General features: G+C 35.7%; 1 long non-coding RNA gene across 2 annotated transcripts; it reads right to left on the reverse strand.

Annotated features, from left to right (window-relative positions):
- Window positions 1–1,156: 1,156 nt before the first annotated feature.
- Window positions 1,157–9,572, reverse strand: LOC116419804. Of its 2 annotated transcripts, none has more exons than XR_004230107.1 (3): window positions 9,448–9,572; window positions 6,369–6,463; window positions 1,157–1,436 (listed from the first exon to the last, which is right to left on the reverse strand). It is a non-coding gene; the product is annotated as an uncharacterized LOC116419804 (long non-coding RNA). The 2 variants fall into 2 exon arrangements; XR_004230106.1 differs by lacking the exon at window positions 1,157–1,436 and adding an exon at window positions 2,907–3,131.
- Window positions 9,573–10,413: the final 841 nt, after the last annotated feature.

Below are 10,413 nucleotides of genomic sequence, written 5' to 3' on the forward strand. Positions count from 1 at the left end.
TAAATGGTTGCTCTTGAGACTTCTCATAGCATCCCTTATCTGGCAGAAACTTAAAGAGAAATCACTATAAAAATATTCAACATAGCCTATATTAGTTCAGTTCTACTGAGACTCAAACAGATTTTCTAAAAACTTAGATGTTATCTATTATAAGAATAGACTTACTGCTTCCACTTCTCTCAATCTTTTTATGTCGTTAAGCAGAAGCATTGTAGATTGAGCTCTGGACCTGGAGTCAGAAAGACCAGAATTTAAATCTGACTTACTGTGTGACCTTGGACAAGTCACTCTGCTTGCCTCAGTTTAAAGGAATAAGGAACTTTAAAATGAGGAAAACAATAGCACCTTCTGGAGTTGTGAACTGATCCAGCCATTCTGGAGAGCAATTTGGAACTATGCCCAAAGAACTATCAAACTGTGCATGCCCTTGGAACCAGCAGGGTCTCTACAGTATCTGTATCCCAAAGAAAGCACAAGAGAAGCAAAAGGACCCATTTGTGCAAAAATATTCAGAGCAGCCCCTTTTGTAGTGGCAAAAAACTGGAAACTGAGTGAATGCCCAAAAGTTGGAGAATGACTAAATGTTATATAATATTATTGTTTTGTAAGAAATGATTTCAGGCTGATTTCAGAAAAGCATGGAAAGAATTTCATGAACTGATGCTGAGTGAAGCGAGCAGAATCAGGAGAATATTATATATAACAACAGCATTATTGTATGATGATATGATGATAAACTATGTCAGATTTAGCTCTTTTCAGCAATCCAAAATAATTCTAATGGATTTGGGATGGAAAATGCCATCTGCATGCAGAAAGAACTATGGACACTGAATGCAGATCAAAGCACAGTATTTTCATCTTTGTATTTCTTCTGTTTTTCTTTTTCTTCATGGTTTTTCCCTTTTGTTCTGATTTTTCTCTCCCAACATGACTCATATGGCAATATGTAAAAAATCAATATACACATATAATCCAAAAAAAGTCTTAAAAAATAATAACAATAGCACCTATCTATCAAAGCAATTGTAAAGATCAAATGAAATATTTTTAGCCAGAATTGTCATTTTTATCATAGTAGCTTTGCCTAGCCATGAACAATTAATATTTTTCCAATTTGTTTAGGTCTGATTTTATTTATGTGAGAAGTGTTTTGTAACTGTGTTCAAGTGGTAGTTCTTGGATTTGTCTTGGCAGATAGAACCCCAAGTATTTTATTTTGACTATTGTAATTTTATCAAATGGGATATTAGTAAAGTGTCTAAGACATAGAAGGCACTTAATAACTTCTAGCTCCTTTTCCTTCTTCCTTTCTCTTTTCTTCCAGAAATTGGATTAGAGCTTTTCCTAGTAAAGGCTTTCTTTCTCTTCATCCTGTTCCCTCCAAACTTCTCCAAAACTTTGCTCCATTGCTCTCTCATGCATATCCGATATTTCTAGCAGTATAATAGAATAGAAAGAAGACTTGATTTAGAGATAAAGAATCTGAATTCAAATTCCTACCCTACAACTTATCTGAATGACGTTAGATAAGGCTCTATTTCTGGGCTTCACTTCCCTAGTCTATAAAATTGGGGGATAAGATCAGTTAACACTAACATCTCATCCAGTTCTAAATCTATGATCCTTTGATTTCCTCTGTATCCTTACCTTTGATTTAAAAATGTGCTAAGATTTTCCCCTATCCTTAAATAAAACAAAATAAATAATTAAAAACCCCACATTTCTTTGACCCTGTTGTTCCTTCAAGCCATCATCCTATTCTATTTCTCTGTGGCAGAGAGATTAGGAGTCTGAGGATTTGAGAATGAATTTTTGCTCTATCCCCTTAGTCACTCCCTTCTTCCCATATCAGGTTCCCCATCAGTGAAATGAGTGTTACATCTGATCTTACCCAGCTCTCAATCTCAGATCCTCTGATCTTCCACTTCCTGACCACTCCTTAAACTTTATCCATGGAGACTACCTATTCCTCAGGCAGGAGGACCTGTCACAGACTGAGGCTGAAGGAGATCTACGGGCCCCAAGTGACCCAGGACAGCAGTCGGGGTGAGGAGAGTAAATCCAGAGTCCATCTTTCTATATAAAGAAACTGCAATTTGACCTATCACAAGGTGGAATGTTGGTACACTGATGATTGAGCATTCTGTAAAGGTGCCAAACACATAACCAGTGGGCCCCAAGGGACTCTTAACACTTCCTTCTGCTGCCCAAACTGAATTAAGATGTATTTAGGAAATAACTAACAAAATAACTAAAAATATATTAAAATATGATTTGGATTTCAGTCATTTTTTAGTCATGTTCAACTCATCATTTGGAGTTTTCTTGATAAAGATATTCGTGGTTAGCTATTTTCTTCTCCAGTTCATTTTACATATTGAAGAAACTGAGGCAAAAAGGGTTAAGTGACTTGCCCAGGATTACAGAGTCAATAAATGTCTAAGGCTACATTTGAACTCAAGAAGATGAGTCTTCCCAATTCCAGGCCTAGTGCTCTGTCCATTGTGCCACCCAGCTGCCTACTAAAATATAGATAATATTTAATACGTGATTTTTTTAGGTCAACATGTACCTGAAAGAATCCCTATACATGTCTTAGTAATGGCTCTTTCCCTTTTCATTTGAATTTGATACCACTGGAGAAATTACAGCAGGGGAAATGTTGCTAATGAGAGGGTTTTCAGAAAAACTAAGCAATGGGGTAAGGTTAGTAATCTGGCATAGATAATAGAAATAAAGTTTTATGGGCAGAAATTGGTATCTGGAATAGAAACGGGATCAAATCAGTTTCAAAATAAAGTGTGAAGAAATACACCAGATGCTAGTAAGGAGATTCAGGATCAGCCCTCGAGATAATCAATAATGGACTTTTAACAAAAAGTTCTCTTTTATTTGTTCCCCTCAATTTTCCTGAGAGTTGATGAGTTAGGAAGAAGCAAAGACAAGACAAGTTAGCCATAATTACACATTTAAGTATCAAATTCAGACTTTAAGGCCATCGCTCCTGATTCCAAAGCTCAGGTTGATTGTTTAAATAACATTTTATTAATGTCTTTTGTTTTTACAGCATAGTCATTTTTGGACATTGTTCCTTTTTCCACCTCCTTTTAGTTCTTGGCTTTCAAGACCTAGTTAAATGTAAAAGAAATGTAAGAGAATCTCTTTATAGGAAGCTTTCAGTTACTACTCAGACCTAACAGTTTCATAAAATACAAATTAAATAAAAATAAAAAATACATATTAAAAAACAAAAAATACATAAAAATAAAAATACATATAAAATTAAAAAACATATGAATGTTATGAAGGTGAGAAAACCAAAGATAATTTCTTATTCAACATCAGAAGTGTCATCCTAGAAAAAAATGGCCTAAAAGTAACACATGTTGTGAAAGCTCTTAGGCAAAAGGAATCCTATATTGCCCAAATTCGTAAACTGTGGTTTAAAACTCGATATGGGGTCTTGCAATTGCACATAGGATCATGAAATTATGATTTTGTATCAATAAATGTTTGATTTGTAAATATGTATTTTATAAAGCTATATGTGGTCATGTAAAAATTTCTCAGGCAAAAAACGGGTCATAAGTGTTTAAAAAGCCCTGTCCTATTGCATATATATAAGTTTGATCCATAAATAAAGAAATCATTTCAATGTAATGAGTATGGAAAGTATTCCACCATAATGGAAACCACAATAAACATAAGAAAATTCATACTGCAAAGAAACTATTTGCTTGTGTAGCCATTGTATGTGGGTCTCGGGGAAGAGAAGGTGGGATCTAATGGTCAGATTTGTCCAGGCCTTTCTATTTACTCTTCACCCTATCATCAATTTACTTCCCAGATGAACTTCCTGTTATAAACATTTTTCCCACTTCACAAACTAGTAAGGGAAGAGCTTTGTCTTTGGGTTTTTTGTTAGCTCCATACTCTCATCTTTTAACAGACTTGTAAATACCTTCTCTCTTTCCCCCTCAATTGCCTCCTACCCACTCTATTCCCAGTCAGTACACTAGCAAATACCATAATTAACAGATTAAACATTTTAAAGCAATCATTTGAAGTGTCATAAAACTCAATTTTTTAAAGAGGAAGAGAGAAGATAATGTAACTTCTTTGAATTCCCTTTTTGTTTATAGAAATAGTGGAAAGAAAAAAAAATAAAGTCTATCTGCTATAAAAATCTGGACCTGTGGTTTACCAGAGCAAATAGGCAATTCTTAGATTACGCCCGAGAGCCCTAAAAGGGGAATTTGTGCAAGGTCACCCAGACAGTGTAGTCAGAGAGAATACAAAAAGCCAAAATTCCCCAACTCTGCAACAGACCTTCTACCCAACAGGGCAAATCTTCTTCTTCTTTTTTTTTTTAACCTTCTAGTCTTTTCCCTCTTATAACTCCATTCATTATTCTTAAAGAATCCACTCATCAGTGCTCATCTATTGGTGAAGGTCTAAACAAAGCATGTGATGGTAATGGTATATTATTATACCACAAGAAGTGATGAAATGGATGGTTTAGGGAGAAACCAGACAGACTTGCATGCGTGAGACACAGGGAAGTGAGCAGAAGCAGGGAAATGGTTTATAAAAGAGCAACACTGAAAAACTTAACGAATTCCGTTCAATACAATGGCCAGCCACTTCCAGAGGGCTGATGATGAAACCTGCTTCTCATTCAGCTCACTGAAGAGAAGTGAAGGGGCAGAAAAAGTCAGTTCATAGAGCCAATGTGCACATTTGTCTTGCTTCACTTGGTATATATAGTCAGGAAGACCTGAGTTCAAACTTTTGGTTTCAAGTCACTTAGCCCTAAATTCATGCAAAAAAAAATTAGCATTGGTTAAGTTTAGAATAATTTTTTTTTCTAAAAAGCTAGAATAATATTCACCAGCTAGGAAGCAGGCAAGCAGCTTGCTGATATTTTCCAGGACCTTAGGCAAGACTACAAAGTATAAATTTGTTTTAGTAGCCTGATTTTCTCTTCTTTCACCCCCTGTTATTCTCTCTCTTAGGGATTCTTTAGGTTGCATCCTGACTATCTAAATCTCTCCATCCCTGCATCCAGTTCAAGTTTCCCAACATATTGCATACCCTCTCTAAATCACCTCTCCCTTTCTCCACTTCATTATCCATTCTTCTCTAGATTCTGCAAAAATTTATTTCCATTCCTCTCTGATCACATTTAGGTATTAAGAGGAAATCCTTTATGATTAAAGTAGTTCATACAAAGCTATAAATGACTGGCAAATAAATTCTTGGTTCAGTGCTTCTGACCAGGACCAAAACAGGGTGTTAGCAACTTGACACCCCACTTTAGAAGATTGTCCCTTAAGCATATCTGCAGATTTAAACTCCAGGCTCAGCTTTTAAGTAAAGCTGCTATAAAAAGTTTCCTGCTCTACAGAAAGAAAACAATTTATTCAATAACAAGCATGTGAAAATGAACAATTTTGAAAGACTGGTCAAGACTTTGGTCAAGACAACAATCCACTGTGATTTCAGAGGACCACAGTGGAAGAACTCTAACCACTTGCTGACAGAGAAGTGATGGATTATAAATATGGTGAAGGAGCTGTACAGTTTTGGACATGGCCAATGTCAGAATTTGCCTTGCTTGACAATGCATACTTATTACAAAAGTGTTCTTTTTCTTTCCCCTCCAGATGGGTAGATGAGGTGGAGAAGAATAAAAGAGTGGGGGGAAATTAATTCTTATTAATTGAAAAAAATTTAATAGAAATAGGAGTTTCTCTACTCTAAAAGTAATAGCATTCCCATCATTCCCACATTGCATTGCATCTAGGGAACCCTTAATAGATATTCTTTGCTTCCATCCCCACCTCTGAGAACTAAAACCAGGTGATAGATATAATAAGTTCAGTGTGATGAACTTCATGCACTCAAGAAGATCAAGATTTACTACTATTACTTCCGACTGAGTCAAGTGAAGTTAAGTCAAGACTGAGAAATCCTTTCAGAACCACATCAATGATTAGAGATGGAAATAGATATAATTGGCTTTTTTGAAGAGTATGTTTGGTACAATGGACCAATGGATAGAGAGATAGATATAAATATATACTATATATATATATACATATATATTAGTATATAGATGGATATATACTACATATGTAACATATATATGACTTTCATATTTAACTTTCTCAAAACAAGATTTACTTCTCTCTCCTCATATATATGATGTATATATACAAAATATAATCACAAATATACAAACTTAGTTTTCTTCCTCCCTTGTTCCACCTCTGTTTCTGTGAGATGGAAAGGGAATTAGGATCATAGCTTAGCTCATTTCTATGTAGAGAGTTCCATTTCCAAGCCTCACACCCCATTCCTACCTTTAAGCTGGATCCCAGCACCCTGATCTCTCCACATTCCCTGCTGGATTGGCTGGCTACAGCATCCTCCCTGGAACCCCAGCTTCAATCTGAAACTGAGAAGGACAAATGAAAAAGAGCAAACAGAACCTCTGCCAGATCCATTTCTTGAAGCTAAAGGGTAAAAGCAGGAAAGCAAGAGAAGGAATTTCTTCTCCTCACTGGTTCAGTTTATGGCATCTGTGCTGTGGGTGAACTGTGATCTTCACCCACTGACACAGCTGGAAGGTACCCATCTTTTTATTCTCCTAATTGTCCATTTCCCCAATCTTATACTTTTATCAACGTGTTCTTGGATTTGGATTGACTTTTCTGGACCAGAAGCAGATCCTATTTTCTTCAAGAAATGTGGATTATCAAACAAGACTGGGTTTAAGCTTTGTAAGGTCTCATCAGCCTTGCTACTCCCCTTCTTCACTATCACATCATCTGATTAAAGGAGGAGTGTGTGAGTTTAGAATCTAGGAGAAAGTGCAGAAAATTTTCTGAAATTCTCAATCTTGATCCTAACATGTAAATCTTGCATTTAGGTTCATATTAAAATGTATTTAAATTTATTATCTCTTCAAAATGATTTTATATCTCTTTACCCACTCAACTCCCTCCAGGACACAGAAGCCCTCCAGGATAACAAATTAGCATAGCCAAGCAAAAAAAAAATTCACACATTAGTTGAATCTGAAAATCTGTCTCATTCTGCACCTCTAATCTATCATCTCTGTACCTAGAAACTGGAAGCATGACTCATTAGGCTTCTGGAGCTAGAACTGATCATTAAATTTGACAGAATTCTTATCTCTCAACATTATTTTTCTTTTTTTAAATTTTTAATAGCTTTTTATATGCATGGGTAATTTTTATTATTTTTCTTTGTTGTTGAATAATACAAATTGCACTCATTGTTCTGTACCATTTTTAATCAGTTCAAACTACTCATATTCTTCAAAATTATCTCCTGTCATTTCTTGTGGTGTAATAAGATTTCATTACATCTGCAACCCAAGTTTCTAGCAAAGCTAGTGGAGAGGATGCTGATGTTCTGACTCTACAAGTCTGCTTTGTAAAGGAGAGACCATCTTTATTCCTTCAAGAAAGTCACACATGCTTACACATTCCAGGAAGGAGACATCCCTAATTTCTAGTTTTGATTAGAATACTGTAAGGCTTCTCTGATTTTTGTTTGCTATTTGCTTGGATAAATAGATTTACCTTATTCAGTTTTTATAATGGTCTTTTTTATTACTAGGATTTTGTGGAAAAGTGTTAAACTGGTGAGCATAAGCTATAATGGGGTACTTACTATCCTTGAGTTATCAGCATAAGTAGTAATGAACCAAAATTTTTGTACTAAATTAAAATCATGTTCACAGAACAACAAACAATATGGGAGGGGGAACAGTCCCTCTTTTAAAACAATCTCATATCTCCTTTTTCTCCATTCTAAGAAGTTTCCCTTGAAGAAGGATAGGCAAGATTCCAGAGGCTGGATAATATTTTGAAAAACATCAGAAAACTCCCCTTGTGGGGGACAGATAAGAATTATTATGTTCACTGTCAGAAGCAGTCGTTATTCTTTTTGCTTCATTTTTTTTGTTTGTTTGTTTTTTAATAACAAGGAAGAGGGACAGGAAAGACTTATAGAAAAGTTTCAAGTATAAAAAATTTTTTTTAAAAAACCAAACCCACTTGATAGTAAATGGAAATAAAGACTTAATAAGCCTCAGTTGTATTTAGCTCTAAAACCAAAGTGGTGGCCAATTAAAAAAAAGCAAATTACCTTTTTTATAAAAGGTCAGTCTCAGATGATATTCACCTAAAAACAGATAAACTTTTTCTTAGACACCCAAAGTTTGAAAGGGGCTTCAGGGAATGGGAGTTAGAGGTTAGTTATAGCTCTTCCACTGATTGGCTATGTGACCTTCAGTAAATTACATAATTAAAGAACTAAGAGTTAGGGGATACCTCAGAGGCCCCTTAGCCCAACCTGTATCTGAAGAAGTGAATTCAATTCCACAAAAATATGTTGGATGCCTACTAGATGCTGGGCGCAGTACAAGTTGACAAAAATGAAGTCATCCTTGAACTCAAGAAAACACTCAATGAATAGTCATGTAGCCTTTTTTCCCTGAATACTTCCAGGCAGAGTGTGACCACCACCTCCCAAAGCACACCATGGCATCTTGGTAAGAGTTTAATCCAAGCCCAGATTGTCCCTTTCTCCTCCACCACACGGGTGTAGCCCCTGCTGCTAAATTATTTAATTTCATGTCAATATAAAAGCCATTGCAGGTGCTGCAGTATGAAGGCTGCTTGTGGATGTGAAGTGATTTGATTGGAGAATTGATGTCAGTGAAAATGCCACACAGGCACTTTCCATTTAAAAGCCTTAAAGTCACAGCATTAAATCATGTAACCGCATGCCAGGAATACGACGTCATTAGCACACTTCCATTATCAGGAGAGCAATCAAATATGAGGTAGCTCTCACCTTGGTCTGATGAGTCAGAAGCCCTGACAGTTATTCAGGACAGAGCTGCACAGACCAATCTGCCAAAACAACAAAAAAAAAAGAGGCGGCGGCGGAGGGTTTACTCTGAGAAAATGGCTACATATTAATTTTTTTCTGTCAATAGTATTGTTTTTTTCCAATTACATGTAGTTTTCCACATTCATTTTTGTAAGATCGTGAGTTTTAGATCTTTTCTCCTTTTCTCCCCTCTCTCCTCCTTGTCTTCCCTATCCCCAAGTAAACAATCTTATCCATGTACAATCATTTAAAAAATATTCCCATATTAGTCATGTTGTAAAAGAAAAATCAGAACAAAAGGGAAAAATCACGAGAGAGAAAATGCTAACAAACAAACAAACAAAAATGGTGAAAATAGTAGGCTTTGACCCACATTCAGTCTCCTTTGTTCTCGTTCTGGCTGTGGATGGCATTTTCCATCCCAAGTCTATTAGAATTATCTTGGAGCTGAGAAAGAGCTAAGTGATGTAGTAGATTACATATTCATTTTAAATGACTACACTGGGAGAATACCTGGAATGTTTTAAGAATAGCAGCTCTGGATCCTGTTTCCTGACTTAGCGTTGGTGACCTTGTGGATTTCCCAAGGTCTGGAAGTCTGCAGAGTCAGCCTTTTCTTCCAGCAAGATGGGAGCAACAATACCTACAGATAAGGCAGAAGAAGAATGCATATCAGGGAGAGGTCACTGGAAAGGAGATTATTGTAGCTTGGCGGGTTTGCCAACAGCTGGTGCTGGAATTTGAATGGATAATATCAAGCAAAGTGAAATGGGAGATGATTAATTAGTGACCTTTCAAACTTTTTTTTGCATTTAAATGGTATTTTATTTTTTCTAATTACATGTAAAGATAATTTTTAACATTTGTTTTTTTAATAAAGATTTTGAGTTCCAATTTTTTCTCCTTCCTTCCTAGGCAATTTAATATAGGTTATGTATGTGCAGTCATATAAAACATTTCCTTATTAGTCATGTTGTGAAAAAAGAAACAGCACAAAAGGGGGAAAAACTAAGAAAAGGTGAAAATAATATGCTTTGATCTACATTTAGTCCCCATCAGTTCTTTCTCTGGCTGTGAAGAGAATTTCCATCATGAGTTTTTTACATTGTCTTAGATCATCATATTTCTGAGAAGTATGAAGTCTATCATAGTTAATTATCACTCAGTGTTACTGTTACTGTGTACAGTGTTTTCCTGATTCTGCTCACTTGACTCAGCATCAGTTCATGGAAGTCTCTCCAGGTCAGACTGTTTTGTCTTGATCAGATTTAACTTTAGTTATCAATGAATCACATTTAAATGATTCTGTTAATGTACACCAGGACTCTTCCTGGTTTCATGTTGCTTTTTCTGTAGGAATTAGATAAACTATCCTGGAACTAATTCATATTATACATTGCAGATATATCTTTTTTTTTTTCTTTCTCTCTCTTTGGGAATGTCTAGATAGGAGCCATAGCTTTTACATAACTAGACCCA

Source organism: Sarcophilus harrisii, chromosome 6 (genome assembly GCF_902635505.1).
Source record: "Sarcophilus harrisii chromosome 6, mSarHar1.11, whole genome shotgun sequence".
Classification (NCBI taxonomy): Eukaryota; Metazoa; Chordata; class Mammalia; order Dasyuromorphia; family Dasyuridae; genus Sarcophilus; species Sarcophilus harrisii.